At 37.0% G+C, this 18,570-nt stretch overlaps 1 pseudogene; it reads right to left on the bottom strand.

The window, feature by feature from the left end:
• Positions 1–13,914: 13,914 nt before the first annotated feature.
• Positions 13,915–14,102, bottom strand: LOC138806380 (small nucleolar RNA SNORA73 family; annotated as a pseudogene).
• Positions 14,103–18,570: the final 4,468 nt, after the last annotated feature.

The raw sequence follows: 18,570 nt of genomic DNA, 5'->3' as shown, positions 1-18,570 counted from the left end.
GGAGGGAGAAGTTGGGGAGGTGGGAGGGAAGGGATGGTAAGGAAAACAAAGGAGGGGGTAACTATGCTCCATAGGAAATGTACTCATTACCTTACTCATGTAACTGTAATGCCTCTGTACAGTATCTTTACAATAAAAATATATATTAAAAAAAGCTAGCACTCTACCACTTGAGTCATAGCTCTACTTCTGGCTTTTTTGTAACTAACTGAGATAAGAATCTCACAAACTTTTCTTGCCTGGGTGGTTTTGAACTGTGACCCTCAGATCTCTGCCTCCTGAGTAGCTAAATTTATATGTGTGAGTCACTAGTGCATGGCTATTATTTTGTTTTAATTTTTAAGCAGAAGTCATAATATGAAAATTATGATATTCATACATTGAACATTTACGACCTAAAAACTAATTTCTTAGATCTAAGTTCTAAGAGGGTGGAAGAGGATTTAGGGAAGAAAAAAATGTACATACACACATAAAACATACACACAAATATACACACATACATATATATATGTATATATACATACATATATACATATATATATGTGTGTATATATTTCCTTCTAGAAAAGTTTTCCCTTGAATCATTTATTAATTCTTCTCAGGCCTTCTGAACTTCCTCATCCTTACAGTATTGCTTACCATACAGAATTGAATTAATAGATGAGGTAGTATTTTTAAAAGCTATTTCATCAAAAATTCAATTTGTTAGTAACACAGCCTTAAACTTAATCATAGAAAAGAATCTCCTTCCTTTTTTCTTAATCCTTTATACCTTTGATGACTCTTTCTTCTATTGATTGTTTTCTGAATCATAGGTTAAGAAGCTACACCTAACTTTATAGGATTCAGTTTAATAAAAACAGCAATGTATGGTTAGGCAATGAATACTGTTAATTGTAGCTGAAAAAAATTACCTGTAGGGTAGCAAATATTTTATTACTAAAATGTGGAGAAAACTTTCTAGAAAGAGAATTCTAAACAATTATGCATACATCAATGTTTTATCTTAGATATTTACATCAAAATATACAATGTCATATGTAAGTTTTTCATTATCTGCTTCAAATGGACACTACAGAGACAGAAAGTAATGCTCCCGAATCAACCAAGTTAAAAAGACGTCAAAGTTTTATTGCTTTTTCTTTCCTTTGTTATCTTTGCTGTATAGTATATTTCTAAGGAAATCTCAGACATTAAATTCACTCTTACATACTGAAATAAATAGTTCTGAAAATATGAACCTTTCCTTACACAAATACAATTCTATCATAATACTTTATACTATAACAATGATATTTTATATTGATGCTGTTTTATAGTAGTATTTTCATGATTGTCTCCAGAATGTCACATGTTCTATTTGTCTTTATGTTTTATGTTTCTCAAATCTTGTTTGTTCTGTGCCATTTCTTCCTTCAGTTGTTTATCACAGAAATGGGATCAATTGTTCTTTGAATTTTCTCACATATATGGATGTGGCTGCTTTTAACATGACTACTTTTCCTATGTTTCTGTAAGTGGAAGACAATTTTTGAGGCTATGCTAGCATCAGGAATATCTATCTTGTCAAACAATTTTTCAGAAGTAGTCTGTTTCATTAAAAACACAGATGATGTTTGTTCATGATGTTTGCTGAAGATCAGTCATGAAACCAAGGCATGGATGCAAAACTCCCCAAAGTCTTAGGAACAGTGAAATGTTATTATTATTATTTTTGTTGTTGTTTATGGGCAATCTTTTTAGTTGAATATCATCAAGGGAGGCACTGTCTTCAAAGCAGACTGGCATTTATCAGGGAGTTTTGAGGAAAAATCTTGTGATACAAGAATCTTGTGATAGCTCAGCTATGACTGAACTCAGATAAGATCTCATCATCCATCTTAACATTTTTCCCATTATGGTCAAAGTCTGCTTTTAGTTTTCTTCATTGCATAATTCTATTGCATTATTACAATAGAATGAATGTTTGTGTCCCTCCAAATTTGTATGTTGAAATGCTAGGGTAGCAATGTTAGCAGGTGAAGGTACTAGCAAGTGATTAGGTTTTAATGGCAGTCCCTGAGCATTCCTTGGCCTCTTCATTGTGTAAGGATACAGCTCGAAAGCAAGTGCTCACCAGACATGAAATCTGCCAATGTCTTGGCTTTGGATTTCCCAGCTTCCACAAATGTGAGAACTAAAATTCTATGAACCACTCAGAAATGGTATCTTTCTTTTTTTTTTTTTTAAATTTTAATTTAATTTTATTTGTGAACATACTGTACAGAGGAGTTACAATTACATGGGCAGGATAATGCGTACATTTCTTACCAAGCATTGCAGCCTCCTCCTTTGTTTACCCTTCACATCCCTTCCCAGCCTCCCCCCTCCCCCCCAATCCCAATCCTTCTCTTTCCCCCCCTTTCTCCCCTCCCCCTCACTGAAGTTGTAAAGCTCGTTTTGGACATGACAACTTGTACTTCTCATTGTTGCAACAGGTCCACCTGTATCCTTAAACAACTGGTTTTTCCCCATCTCCTCCACAAGTTATACTGACATCAAATATAGTGAAAGCAGGGGTTATACTGTGGGGGAGGGACATACAAAGCAACAAAGAGATAATCTTATAAATGCGTTAGAAACACATGCATGAAAGAAAAAAAATCAGCCAAGTGCAATGGCCACACAGTAACTTTTCAGTACAACCATATCATTTGCTAGGAAATGTAAGGACAATTGTGTCAAGAAATATTTGTAATCCCATTTTGTAAGATTTTTAGTTGACCTAGATCCAAACAGAAGAATAGAAAGTTTCATGGAATAGCCTTGCCAACTATAAGTATGTGTTTTTTTTTCTTTCAAATTAATGATTCTATTTATCTTGACGTTACTATCCAGATATTGGTTATTATAATAATTCAAAAGGTGGTTGGTTGGTCAGTAAAAAGGCAGGGTCAGCTAGGATTATTCTAGCCAATAAATGTATGCTTGGGCCTGAGCATGTGCACACACACGTGTGTGTGTGTGTGTGTGTGTGTGTGTGTTTGTGTGTGTTTTCACCTTGAGTTGTAAATGGTAAGTCACATTCCAGTCTGAAGAAACCCAAGTGCTGTTATGGATTCTCCTGATAAATTCCCATGTCAGGTGCTCTGAAAAATAAAGAACATACCGAGGAGTTGCTTTCAGTTTTTGCAAAGGCAAGATGGACTTGACGAAGTGTAGGTCACAGTTTGATGACAATCATCTGGAGGCTCATCTAATTATACAGGGCCCTAGGGTGTATGTTGAAGGAACAGAAGACAATCACTGATAGGAGTTGCTTTCTGAACATATTTGGTCTAATTGTAAAGAAAATGCTGGATAGATTTCAGCAAGTCATATGATGGTTCTGAATTGATTTATGACAGTTATTGGATCATAACTTCCCTTATTAGTCAATTGTCCCTTTCTTTCTGACATCCCATGGGTGACTTTGAGGCTGTAAATATAGAAGACTAGTTATTGAGACAGGGCTAGAATTTATTTGAGGTTTGTGAATTAGCTGTGTTGGAGTTAGTACTTTTTAGAAGGGTCTGAGAGATGTAAGAAATTCCATAATTGACAGTGTTGTTATCTGTGGTAATTGTTTGTTTCCAATGTGTGTTTCTGTTAATTTACAGCTTCTGGAGGACTTTGAATGAACTAGGGATTAGATAGCCAATGGGGCTGGCATTCACATAGTAAGATTCTTAATACGTTTGCATTGAGAAGTTGTATGTTCTAGAGCTTAAGTGTTAGTGTTAGTGTTCAGAAATATCTGAATATAGTTATTCAGATATATATATAGTTATATATATATATATAGTTATATATAGAATATAGTTCTAAGACTGGCTCTGACTGGTGCCTACTGGTTGTATACTTTGTGGTGGTTCACTGGAATCTCTAGGAAATGTAGATTTTATGTGTTGGATATGATTTTCCTTGTGACATGAGGTTTTGAAAACTCCCAACATGACTAAAGCATAATGTTGGCCAGTTAAGAAGAAAAAGTTTATGTAGATTTTGTGATGTATCTTATATCATAAATCAAATCAGGATAGAACTTTAGGATAATATATATATTCATATATATGTATACATACATATATACACATATATATGTATATGTATATCTCAGGTGGCCCTTCTTAGCATACATAATCAGATGAGCTAATTTTCTAATCATTAAGTATATTTGAGAATACTTATCCTAACGGGTTCAGGTGATAGCTCACTGTGATTTTATTTGCTTTTCCCTAGTGATTCATTATGTTGACTACCTTTTCATATACCTGTTGTATACTTTTCTTTTGAGAAATACATATATTGAGATACTTTGTTCATTTTAAAATCAGATTGTTTTCTTGTTAGTGAATTGCCTGAGTACTCAAAATGTATTTTGGATGTAAACCATAGATGCATGATTGTAAATTTTTTCTGCTATTCCTAGGTAATTTTAGTATTTCCCCCAGATTTCTTTGCTCTGTTGAATGTTTTCCTTTGCTTTGTAGAAGCTTTTTAGTTTGTTGTGATGTTTATTTTTTTTACTATGATCATCTGTGTTTTGAGGATCATATAAAAATAATTCCCTAGACCAATGTGAAGCATCCTTTCCCTATATTTTCTTCTAGTAGTTTTATGATTCACACCTTATATTTAAGTTCTTTAATCCATTTGGAGTTGTTTTTGGTGGATGGTGCGAAATAAAGATCCAATTTCATTCTTCTGCTTCTTTATGTTGTTTTCTTGCTACTATATATTGAAGATACTTTCTTTTCCCCATTCTCTCTCTCTCTCTCTCTCTCTCTCTCTCTCTCTCTCTCTCTCTCTCTCTCTCTCTCCTCTCTCTCTCTCTCTCTCTCTCTCTCTCTCTCTCTCTCTCTCTCTCTCTCTGCACTTCATTACATGCTGCCTCTATTCAACATCAAAGGACTGGAAATTTGCTCTGAGTTTTTTTTTTTTCTTTCTTTTTTTTTTTTGTCGGTCGTGGGGCTTGAACTCTGGACTTGGGTGCTGTCCCTGCGCTCTTCAGCTCAAGGCGAGCGCTCTACCGTTTGAGTCAAGCGCCACTTCCGGTTTTTTAGTGGTTTATTGGAGATAAGAGTCTCACAGACTTTCCTGCCCGGGCTGGCTTTGAACCGTGATGCTCAGATCTCAGCCTCCTGAGTAGCTAGGATTACAGGCATGAGCCACAGGCGCCCGGCTTGCTCTGAGTTTTCTATGTCCACATGTCTGCCTTTCTATCACTACCAGCTTGTTTTGATTACTATAGCTATAATGGTTGATTTCAGGTGGCAACTTGCCTGGGCTAAGCGATCCCTAAATGATTGGCAAAGCATTATTTCTGTTAGGGTATTTCTGGAATAGATGGTTATGGCAATTGGTGGAATGAATGGGGAAGATCTACACTCCTTGTGAGTAGGTCCCATATAATTGATTGGAGACTGAGGAAGAATAGAAAGGCAAAAGAAGTGTGATTTTATCCTCTTGTGTTGGAACCATCTACCAAAATCAGTGGTTGCTCCAGTTCCTTACATGAACTGGTTCAGTATCTGCAGGTAACTTATGCACATTACCTTATCTAGTGAGATCATCCATCCTATATCATCTCTAGATGACTTACAATACTTCATATGATTTAATTGATATGGAAATTGTTACTAGGTTATACTGTTTGGACAATAACTACAAGAATGAAAGTGTCTGTACCTGTTCACTACACATGACTGTCGTCCCAAAGGTTTTTGATATGAAGATGCAGAACTTACAGATCTTGAGGGACAGCTGGATTTTATAGTCCAATAGTGATGTTTCTAGTTCAGTTATACTTACTCAAGATTGTCTTGGCTATTTGGAGGGTTTTTTTTTTTAGTTTTACACAAATTCTCGAAAAGTTTTTTTTACTTCTGTGGAAATTGTCTTTGACAAATCTGCAGAACAATTTTAACTTATAAACTATATTATATAAAATGTATTTATATCACATGTAAATGTATTTCATATTTTAAAATATGTATGTTTGTTATTTTTTTCTTTTTGTACTGGTACTAGATTAGGGCTTGATCTCCTTTCCTAGTACTTACATTTTTGCTCAAGGCTGGTGCTTAACCACTTGAACCACAGCTCCACTTCCAGCCTTTTGCTAGCTAGTTTCTTGCCTAGCTGGTTTTTGTGATCTTCAAGTTTCAACTTTCTGAGCAACTAAGATTACAAGCATGAGCTAACAGTGCCTGGCTTGTCCTTTATGCTTGTTTATGGCATTTTTCTTAGATAACATCTTTACCTTTTATTTTAGTGCAGTCAAATTTTATTTCTTTTATTGCTTATGAATTTTGATTTAGTGATTTTTATTCAACTTCTAGGATATAAAGAAGTTCTGCATTTTATTTTCTATTGGAGAGGTTCTTTAATTTTTATATGTTGATCTCTTATCTATTAGTGTGAAATGAAGATCCAGTTTCATTTTTTATTCTTTCTTCCCAATACCATACCACTTTAAAACATCAGTTTTTTTTCATTGACTTACAGTGCTCCCTTTGTTATATAAAATAATGTACTTTTAAGTTTCAGAAGTTCATAAAACACTTCTGGCATCAGTGCTAAATTATTTTTAATAATGGCACAGTCCTAGTTATTTTTAATATTGGGCATATTTAAGTAATGTCATCTCAAACTCATCCTTGAATTAATAACATATTTCATGCTGGGTCTAACTGAGCTGCAAATATTGTTGATTTAAAACAGAAATGAAAATTTCCCAAACAGCATTAAACACCATCTTAATTAGGAACTTATTGTATAAAAAAGAGAGATACATGATAAAATTATTTTGATATATTTTCCAAAATAAAGGTTATTATTTATCTATCCTCCACATCTGCAAAAATATGTTTGTGTATACAGTTTCCAAAAACAATATCAGAGAAACTAAGAGGAAAGCAGAGCAATTACATTCATTTCATATCTATTCTATGGTTGTTATTAGTACTGTTTGCTCTAATTTTTTTTCCAGATAGACTTAAAGCCTTACAAATCCAGCTAAATGGATTAAGAACATTACTTAGATATATATAGAGAAAATTACTTGTTGACGGACAAAGTTGACGGATGTTTGGATTCTGTAGCTCAAATTTCAGGCCAGAGTACAATGTGAAATCACAGACAACTTGCTATATGTGTAGTAAATGGAAGTTTAGCCTCTCAGGTAGAGTTTTCTTCCTGTTGTGAGTTGTCACTGCTAGGGTCACCAATGCCAGATGAAACAGAGCAGTTTTTTAACCAAGTGGTTAAGTGTACTTGCTTTCTGCTGGAGGCTTTAATTTTAATTGACTCTTTCCAAACTACACACTAATCAGGGTTCAGAAAGACTTTTGTTATGGGGAAAAGAGTCACATTTCATTTCCTCTAGAAGGTTAATTAAGCTTCAATTTTTATTCCTTCTTGCTTGCTGTTTGAATGATTGGAAGAGCCTTTTCTCATCTGTCAGAAGCTTAGGAAACGAACTGGAAAATGGATTCTGGGGACAAAGATATATGAGCCTGTTTTCTCACACAGAAGCTTTTCAGGAAGAGCTTGGCTATGCTTTCTTTTCCTTCAGAACAAATTCAGTCCTAGGCTAGTGTTGTATAGTAAAATGCTTCCCTGGGGAGTCAGGTGATAGAAAGCAATGTTAAAGAGGTATCTTAGCCAACAGCCTTTGTGACAAATCACCTGTCATCTTTCAATCAATGTCATTCCCAGGTCTTGCAGGGAAATTATTTGTGGGGAGTGGTTAGTTGACAATTCATACATCATTTTGACCCCACACCTGCCCCCTAGATTTGGTCAAATGGGTTTTGAGATTTAATTAAAAATAGATAGCACTTTTAGCTTCTTCTTTAGAATTTGGTTGGAATGTTCACATGAGCTCTCAGGCTTAGGTTGTCTTTGTAGTTATAGAATTGTTATATTCCCTGTCTTTTTTGTTGTTGTTGTTGGTCGTGGGGCCTGAACTCTGGGCCTAGGCACTGTCCCTCAGCTTTTCAGCTTAAGGCTAGCGCTCTACCACTTCAGCCATAGCTCCACTTCTGGCTTTTTCTGCTTATGTGGTGCTGAGAAATCGAATCCAGGACCTCATGCATACAAGGCAAGTGCTCTACCACTGAGCCACCTTCCCAGCCCTATATTTCCTGTCTTAAACTTAAGTGAAAAGGAATATTTGGACTCATGTAATGGCACAGGATAAAAATATAGGAATACTAAACAGAAAGAAAGAAAAAATTAATCACCTAATTAGCAAGACTTGTCTGCTTTCACCTTCCAACTATTCTTCTGTTAGAGGATGCAATCCTAGTTTTCTTCAAGGGTTATCTAAACCAATTAATTATTTTTAATATTGGTCTCATTAGAGAGCTGAAATAGAACCATTTCATCTTAATAAACACAGTTTTTGAGTATTTGTTTTCTATGAGGGACTTCCTATATGCTTATTTAATTGCATTTGATCATGTGAACCCTCTGAGTCAAGTACAACTCTTCCCACATTACAGTTGCAAGATCTTAGGGCTTCAAGAAATAACTTGTGCAAACTAACAAAAATCAGGAATCTTTGAACCCAGGTCCAAAGTACATGTTCTTAGTAACTATGCTTCATTTCCATGAAAACTTCAAAAAGTTTTTGGATTTAGAGATTTACTTTTGATTTAAAATATATTTTAGAAATTTAACATTACATCGGGAAATAGTGAGATGTCATGACCAAGGAATGTTCTGAGGTCCGAACTTCTGGTGTAAAGTTTAGATACTAAGGTTGATGTGTAGCTGTGTATCTTTAATGAATAAATAGACTATATTTGACCGAGAAATGACTACTTATATATGCAAGTTGTGGCTGATTGATAGGATTGTTACATGCTGAAAGCTGGTTATCAAGAACTGAGTATTTCAACACTGTTGGTGAGAGTGCAAACTTGTTCAACCACTCTGGAAAAAAGTGTGCAGATCTACCTCCCACAGTACTGAGGAGTACTTATGGTCTTCTAGGCAGAGTTATCCTACCTGGCATTTTCTGAGATCTCAACTTAAGGTTTCCTTGGTGATTTCTGTAGTAAATGAATTAGAGCATGGGCCTTAGAGTATCTTACAGATTTTCCTAGTATTCCATTTTTTTTTGAGGGTAGGGAGAGACTATATTTTTGTTCTGGTCAGCTATCATTTATTGTCACGTACAAAAATACACTCTAATAATGGAAAAGATGTTGTGAATAGACAAGAGAAGTGAAGTCAGATCTCACAGAGGACTGGAATCAGAAGTGGGATCCACTGTGATCTGTCTCTGTCTCTTTCTCTCTGGGCCTACATGACATCAGTATGCTCTTGTGTGGTTCTGCTCTCACCCTTTCTCCACCTTTGTTTTTCTCTTGCTCAAACAGTTTGACTTAGGCACATATGGGAAATTGGACCCTCAGTGTTTCATGCTGATAGATATAGTGTAGAATTCCTAAGTAAATTCCTAAGAGAGAAAATTTGATGGGGTTGATGTAAGTCAGATTTCCATTCCTGGCTCCACCATCTGTGACCAAAGAACAGGCAATCCATTACTGAGGGATCCATTGAGGCAGAACCAGCAAACATTTAACTAATGGTTACTACAAGGAACACATTGTTCTAAGTGCTTTATATATCTCCACTTATGTAGTAGGAAGGCTGATCTATGTCTCCAATTTTCCTATATCTCCTATATTTCTTAGTGACTAAGTAGCCATGTTAGAGATTATTTTCCTATGTGTGTTCAAAACTATCCTAATATAAAGTAGGAATGGGAAAAATCAGGGTGGGGGAGTATGTGGTCAAAACCCACTAAAATTTCACAAGACATTGTAGCATTATTTACCATAGCTAAGATATAGAACCAACCCAGATGCCCCTCAATAGATGAATGGATCAAGAAAATGTGACACACACACACACACACACACACACACACACACACACACACACACACACACACACACACACACACACAATGGAATTCTATGCTTCCATCAGAAAGAATGACATTGCCCCAATTGTAAGGAAATAGAAAAACTTGGAAAAAATCGTATTATGAGAAGTAAGGCAGACCCAAGTAAACATAGATACTATGGTTTCCCTCATTTATAATTAGTATGTGTCTAGGATAGAGGATCACAATAGCTCAAGTTATTTACATATGATCATATAAAATGATGTTAATTGAATGAACTCAAAGATATGGAAAAACCCAAAAATTTGCAAGAAAATTGAAAAATAGAAAGAGAAGCTTGGGGAGGAAGATTAGAAAGGTTGAATATGATCCAAGTACATTGTGTGTATATATGGGAATATCACAACTTAATCTCTTTGTACAATCAATATACACTAATAAAAAGCTAATGTCCAAAGGTCCCAAATATCCTAATACAACTCATTTGTGATCTATGTTTAAAGGCAAAACTTACTGATGAATACATACACTGGATAGCCTGTGATATATTTATTTTCTCTCAGTATTTCTAACCAGTTTATATGAGTTTTTTCCTACTCAAAAAAAACACAGAAAATGATGGATTCCCTTTGCTGATCTCTTGACAGTGCAGATTAGGCAAGAGCAAGATCTTTGGGTCAGTCAGAAGGGAGTGGAAATCCTAACTATTGCTCTAGCTCTGGAAGCTTGGCCAAATCTTTTAATTTCTTGGATTCTTAGTTTTACCAGGTCAAGAGGCAGAAGTATGTATGCTATAGGCAAAAGCCTATATTAGTATTTGTGCTGGTACTGCAGGTTGAACTCAGAGCTTGGGAAATGTCTGCTCTTTTTTACTCAAGGCTAGTGCTCTACCACTTGAGCCACAGCTCTACTTCTAGGTTTTTGGTGGTTAAGTGGAGATAAGAGTCTCATGGACTTTCCTGCCCTGGCTGGCTTTGAACTGTAATTCTCAGATCTCAGCCTCTTGAGTACCTAAGATTACAGGCGTGAGCCAATGGTGCCTGGCTAGAAGTAATATTTCTACAGGAGATCACGAGGGAGCATGGGAGCCAAGAGAAAATGGGGAGGGAGACAAGAGACTGATGGGGACGGATAAACTCAAACTACATTAAACACATGTGTGGACGTATCTTAATGAAACCCATTATTTTATGCAATAAATAAAAAATAAATAAGTGAAATAAAATAAAAGTAATTCTATAAAGTACCAAGTATGTAATAGGCCATTGGTAAAATACACCTGATGATATTTCTCACAGCATACAGATTCTTCTTCACTTATAATGGAGTTTATCCTGATAAACCCATTATAAATTGAACATGTTGACTGAAGGATAGCAGTTTGAGGCTAGTTGAGGCATAAAAGTTCATGAGACTTCATCTTAACCAATGACTTGGTGTGGTGGCACATGTCTATTATCTCCCATGAATGCAGGGAAGCATGAGTAGGAGGACTGCAGTCTAGACTGGCTTGGACTTAAAGCAAGACCCTACTGCAAAAATAGCTATCTGAAGGCGGGGAGGGAAAGTAGGAGAAAAATGAGGGAAGGGGTAACAAGTTTGACAAGCAATGTACTTATTACCTTACTTACGTAACTGTAATCCCTCTGTACATCACCTTGACAAATTTATATATATATGTATATATGTAAACTATCTTAAAAAATAGGCAAAAGCTGGCTGCTGATGGCTCACTTCTGTAATCCTAGCTACTCAGGAGGCTGAGATCTGAGAATCTTGGTTCACAGCCAGCCCTGGCAGGAAAGTCCTTCAGATTCTTATCTCCAATTAACCACCAGAAAACTGGAAGTGGCACTGTGGCTCAAAGTGGTAGAGTCCTAGCCGTGAGCAAAAGAGCTCATTGATAGCTCCCATGCCCTGAGTTCAAGCTTCATGGCTGAAAAAAAAAAAAAGAGGCATAACATTTGCTTTATGCCCATGAAGTCCTGAGTTCAATCCCTCTACCAAAAGAAAAGAAATTAGTACACTGATCTTACTCAATATCACAGCTTAACAACAGAACACATTGTTTAAAGATCTGCTCCTTTTGGGGGGGGCATTGCATTTCTTTGTAAAATCAAGTTATTCTAATTTATATGGTCAAACACATGAAATTAGTAATTTTCACCCCATGGGTTTATAGTCTTTAGGTGTACAGCAATGCTAAAAGAGAAGGACTCCCTGATCATGTCCTAAAAATGACAGTAAGTCAGATACAAAGAAAGGACATTTCCTCCTGCAGGGGCAAAGGGAATTAATAGAACAAGAAAGAAATTATTTCAGACCTTTGAAGATATTGATTCCCTGTTGAAAACACAAGTCAGAAAGGTGGGCAGGTCATGGAAACCTTTTATAATCCAAGGCAGCATATGACTGGACACACACCTCTGTCAGCATTACTGTACTTTTGCAAGCAAGTGCCATTTCTTAGAGACAAGGTGAGGAATCCAGCTTCCAGTCCCAGAAGCTACCAGTTGCCTATAAGTAGAATTTGTGGCTAAGAGAACTTATTAGATACCAATCTGAGGGAAAAAAAAATCTCTTTTTGGTAGGGGTGGTGGAGAGCCTTATGAGAGAGATTACAATTTTGACAACTTCTAGTTTGGGACCTTAGAGGATGATGTAATCTCTTAACATAGCAGCATGCATATTTCAAGCTATCATGGTGAGAAGAGAGCTGTGGAGTGGGGTGACTGAAATGGCTTCCTCCTTCCCCATAACCCAGAGTTCACATAACCGCAACACCTGGGCCAGAGAACTCAGGCATCAGTGTATCTCAGCTTCTCAGTCTTAGTAGCTGTAGGGACTTTAAGAAACAGTTCCTTGAATTAGAATTTATTTTATTTTATTTTCTGGGTTCGTGATTATTTTTCTAGATCTTTTATTTATTTATTTTTGTTTAATTTATTGTGAAAATACTGTACAGAGGGGTTATAATTACATGGGCAAGATACTGAGTACATTTCTTATCAAGCATTGTAGCCTCCTCCTTTGTTTACCCTTCCCATCCCATCCTCCTCCCACCCCTCCACCCAACCCCGCCTCCCACCAAAGTTGTAAAGTTCGTTTTCGACATAACAACTTGTACGTCTCATTGTTGCAATGGGTCCACCTGTATCCCTATTTAAACAATTTGTTTTTTCCCCTCCCTTCCACAAATTATAACAACATCAAATACAGTGAAAGCAGGGGTTATACCGTGGGGGAGGGTCATACAAAGCAACAAAGAAATAATCTTATAAATGTGTTAGAAACAATCGCACGAAAGAAAAAAAAAACATTTGAATACATATCTTAGGGTTCATTTCCCCAACATCACCTTATCTGACCTTTTCTGCTTGACTCAGACATATACTAGATATTGCAAATAAGGGAAACCATGGGACCTATGTTTCTTTGGGCTTGGCTTACTTCACTTAATATACTTTTTTCCAAGTCTTTCCATTTCCTAACAAATGGGGAAATGTCATTCTTTCTGATGGAGGCATAGAATTCCATTGTGTATATATATCAGATTTTCTTGCTCCCTTCATCTACTGAAGGGCATCTGGGTTGGTTCCATATCTTAGCTATGGTAAATAACACTGCAATAAACATAGTCGTGCTGGTAGCTTTAGTGTGGTCTTGTTTGTGAACATTTGGGTAAATGCCCAAAAGTGGGATTGCTGGGTCATAGGGGAGCTCTATGTGGAGTCTTTTGAGGAACCTTTTCCAGATCTTTTAAATGAAGGTTTTCTAACAGGTTAAAAAAAAAATAAAAAGAAACTTAGATGTGAAGCCCAGCCTTACTGAAACTCTCCTGGTGCTCAGGCTCTAATTTATTTCCAGTACAAAGCTCTGACCCTTTCCAGTGAGCCGATCACTGTCTTATTGTAGTAGCAAAATGCCTTTTATTTCATTTTTAATTTATTTTTAATTTTTATTTTTTATACCGTTTCCTGCATGGTTTATCTCCCCAGTCATTGTCCACAGGACTCTGGGAAGCTGTAGGAATATGCAGGTGCAGACACAAAGCCTGGCTTCATATCCAACATTGTGGAAAGGGACTATACATCATTGGGCAGAGCCCTATGCTCCCCTAGACCACGAGGTTCTTTCGTTTTTATTATTATTTTAAGTAGTTGTACAAAGGAGTTTCCATTCAGCAAAGTACTTTATGAATACAATATATCTTGATCAATGCATTACTATCTGATTTTGTCCTGGTTCTCTCTTTCTTTCTTTCTTTCTTTCTTTCTTTCTTTCTTTCTTTCTTTCTTTCTTTCTTTCTTTCTTTCTTTCTTTCTTTCTTTCTTTCTTTCTTTCTTTCTTTCTTTCTTTCTTTCTTTCTTTCCTGTCTATGTATGGTTGTAATGGTATTTGAATTCTGGGTTCTCATACTTGCTTTCATTGCCTGTTCAGTTGATACCTTACTATTTGAGCCACATCTCTAGCTAGCCTGGCTTTTTTGATAGTTATTTTGGAGATAGATCTCATGGACTTTTCCGCCCAAGCTGGCTTTCCTCAAGCATGATCTCTGAATGTCAGCTTTCTGAGTTGCTAGGATTAGTGAAATGATTCACTGGTACCCTGCTGTTCTGCTTTCCTCACAATATTTCACTCTTGCTGTTTGCCTCATTAGCTCTCCCAGAGTCACCAGGGCCATAGTTTTAGAATGCAGGCCCCCACTTACTGACACTGTGGCCACATCCTCTCCAGCTGCAGACTTCCTTGGCATGTGCTCCAGTGTGCAGGGAGGGCAGCTCTGGGTGCTGTGTTACTGCAGGATGCACAGGTCAGAGGCAACTTCTGTTGTGTTCGGTTAGCATGCCCTCCAGGATCCTGCAGAGGGCTCGCCACACACCAGGTATTCAATATTTTTTTTTTTCATTTTTTCCCCCCTGCTAATACCTGCTATAGTCATCTGTGCTGCTAATCCATCTTATCTTATTCTGATCATCCAATGGCTGACCCCCCCTCTCTGCCTCCCCCACTTCGTCCCCTTGCTGATTGATTTCCAATACTAACATACATAATTTAGTTGGAGTCCCACACTAATGCTAATTATTATTCATAGAAATACTTAGAACTTTTCATCATCAAAATGTCTTCTAATTTTAGTTAATTAATCAACCACAGATTTGTGTGTGGGTGACTATGAAATCTGATGTGAGGTGATAAATCACTAAACAGCAGTCCTATCATTTTTAATAGGAAAGAGAAAAATGTGAAGATGATTTCACATGAGCTATTATCAGGAAGTCAGCGTGAGCAGTGACCAGGGGTCAGGAGACCTGGCTTCACTCTGGAATCCATCAGTGACTGCCTAAGTGTTTCGGGCAGATTCATTAACCTAAGACATCTCACTTGTAAAACAATAGCAACTGTATCAGAAAGCTGTCAGCTTAAAAAAAATAACACACAGAACACTATATACTGTGCTTGCCATATAGTAAGGGCTCAGGAGGTAATCATGGTGTAGCTTCCTCAACTGTAGTTCAAATAAAAGATATAAAACATGGAATTTTAAGCAATGGCAATTTTTATTTTGGGGAGGAGTCAGAAGACTTGGGGCTTCACTGCCTATATGATGGGTGAGTCAGTGGTACTAGGGTGTAAGGCTTCTAGGAAGCAAGACTCACATGGAGCCCCATGACAATGAAGCCCCTAGAGTTAGACCTCATTTCCTGGCACCTCAGTTTGCTTAGATATAAAATATGTACACAAGAATTACTTCTAAGATGGGCCCTGGTAGCTCACATCTGTAAACTTAGTTACTCAAGAGGCTGAGATCTGAAGATTGTTATTTAAAGCCAGCTTGAGCAGGAAAGTCCATGAGATTTTTATCTCCAATAAACTACCAACAATCTGGAAATGGAGCTGTGTCTCAAGTGGTAGGGTGCTAGTCTTGAGAGAGAGAAAAAAGAAACCTCAGGAACAGAGCCCAGACCATGCATTTAAGCTACAAGAATGGTGTGAGCGCAAGCACGCATGTGTGCACGTGCACGCACACACACTCAAAAAGAATACACACACAAGGAGAATTACTCCCAGGGATACAAGGATTGATAAAAGCAATGTTTGCAAAGCTCAATGCTTTGCATATGTTAAGTATTATTTTGGGAAATTGAAACATGTAATGTTGAAACACATGATAGAGTTAGATCTAAAGTCACTATACATTAATGAATACAGATGCACATTATTCTTTACTTGATTTTGACATAAAACCATAATGCTTAGAGATATGAAGTCCCAGAAAATATTTTCATTTTATAAAATGTGCAAAATATTACAAGATACACTTTCTCCAATTCTTATTTCTTACTCTCTGAGCCTTTAGAAGTCTGCTGCACATGCATGTCTCACTCTCTTGATGTATAGACAAGCTCTCCTGATTCTACTTTTGAACTTTCTGATCTAACAGGCCTTTCTTTGCTAACATTCCATTGTCTTTTAACTTGATTTCTTCTCTTGACATCTGTATTTCTTCCTGCCACCATTACTATCAACTTCCCGGACTGAACATTCATTTCACTTCTGTTCTTTGTGTCTGCATTGCTTTCTGGCTTCCCACTCACATTCGCTGGTTCTTCCCTGTGCCCAGGTTGACCCATGTCAGGGCAGATGAAGGGCACATGCTTTATAATGGAAAGAGCAAGCATCCATGTTCTGGAGGGAGTGGGGCCAGAGCTGGGCAGATCTTACACAAGAGCCCTGGCACTATGCTACTCCTCTCCCAAGTGGTTCCTTCTGGGTTGCCAGCTTGCTCTGCACAGGAGTGCTGGCTGAAGAGGGCGTTCGGGATGAAATCTGGTCAGCCCATCATCTTGAGGGTTGTGCTTGATTATGGTATGTGAGAAAGTGGCACCTGCATCTGATTCATACAGAGCTGTCTGCTAGTGCAATCTGTATGTTTTCTTCCCCTCAAATTAAGTTGTTGACATTCTTATCCCCAGTATGATGATATTAGAAGGTAGAACTTCAGGAGGCCATTAGGTCAAAAGGTCGGGCCCTCATGAGGATTGGAGCCCTCATAAGAGACTTTGAAGAGCTACTTTGTCCCCATGCCAAAAGATGGCTTACTGTGAGCCCAGAATCAGGTCCTTAAGTGACATTGAGTCTTCTGGCATATTGATCTTGGACCTGCTGCCAGAAGTGAGAAATAGACATTTTTCTTTGATAAACCAACCACTTAGAGTAGTTTGTTAGAGAAATCTACATCAACTTAAGATACCCTGTACTAGCTGAAATGCTGATCCCCCCTGTTTTTTTACTTCTTAGAAATTTACACAGAGTAGAAGGTTTGAAGTCTTTTCACTTCACTGTTTGGATTAATTACTATTCAAATGTACTGTGCACCTCTGTTCTGCTTTGTCTTTATCTTTCCTCATGTGTTCTGCCCAATCAAATGTGACAAGAAAGCTGGCTATGGAGGCTCATGTCTGCAGTCCTAGCACTTGAGAGACTGTGTTGTCTCAAAATCAAACCAATCCAAGCCAAATAAAACATCCAATCTGAAAAGGTTATCTCCAGCATCATTTTAATGAAATTTTGTGGCGACACACCCTAAGGAACCACAGGTGGTATAATTTCCTCCTCTTAAGTATAGGCAGAACTTGTAATTTGCTTTCAGCTAACAAAAAGGTGGCAGAGGTGCTGGGAGAGTTATTTCTATGGTTACAGACAGGGAAGGGATATTTTTCTGATAGCCTCAGAGAAGTCAGTTGCATTATAGTGAAAGAGAACTGTAGGAAGCCTTGAGGATCTGTGGGCAGTCTGAACCTGCCGAGAGCAGTTTTGAGTTGGCAGCTGGCAGGGAAATAGATCTACAGTTGCAAGGAACAGAATTCTGGCAACATTGCATAGCCCTGGAATATACTGCAGATGAAGACTTTGCCCACCAAATACCTGGATCTTAGCCTCATTAGACCATGAGGATTCCATTGAGTCATGCCTGAATGCACGCCCCGCAGAGACTGTCAAAGAATACCCAGGCATGGTTTAAGCTGTCAAGTTTGTGAAATTTATTAGGTAGCAAGAGGAAATGAATAGGTGCTTCTTTTCCTGGGCACATTTATACAAGTAAGTCCCCAATTTCCTTCAGAGTAAGATGAAATTATTTTTATATTAATAATGCTTTTATTTCAATATCACCACACTATAGTGTTATTCACTATTGGCTGGTCTGTTTATTATATACTTTGTTTAATAATCGTAAGTTCTTTACAAAAACAGAGAATGAAGACAAGGAAAGGTATGCTCAGTTGGAGAACATTTCCAGAGCACAAAACTACTCAGTCTGATTCTATCTATAGATGTAGATCCATCTACATCTAACCCAGAAGAGATGGACAACACTACAAGATGACTTAAATGATATTTCCCTTAAAGTGTATGTTATAAAAAAGAATGTGTAGCATTGTGTTTACTGCAAGGAATAAAAGGGCTAAAAAGGCACCGGTATGAATATATATAAGTATATATATTCCAATATATTTTTATATTAAACATATTATATTATAATTATAATATATAATAATCTATAATAATAACATAATAATCTATAATCTAAAATAATATATTAGTAATATATATTAAAATAT

This window comes from Dipodomys merriami, unplaced genomic scaffold (genome assembly GCF_024711535.1).
Source record: "Dipodomys merriami isolate MVZ:Mamm:240054 unplaced genomic scaffold, mDipMer1.0.p SCAF_4, whole genome shotgun sequence".
Classification (NCBI taxonomy): Eukaryota; Metazoa; Chordata; class Mammalia; order Rodentia; family Heteromyidae; genus Dipodomys; species Dipodomys merriami.
Note: the sequence above shows the minus strand (reverse complement) of the source record. Positions and strands in the feature narration are given on the sequence as shown.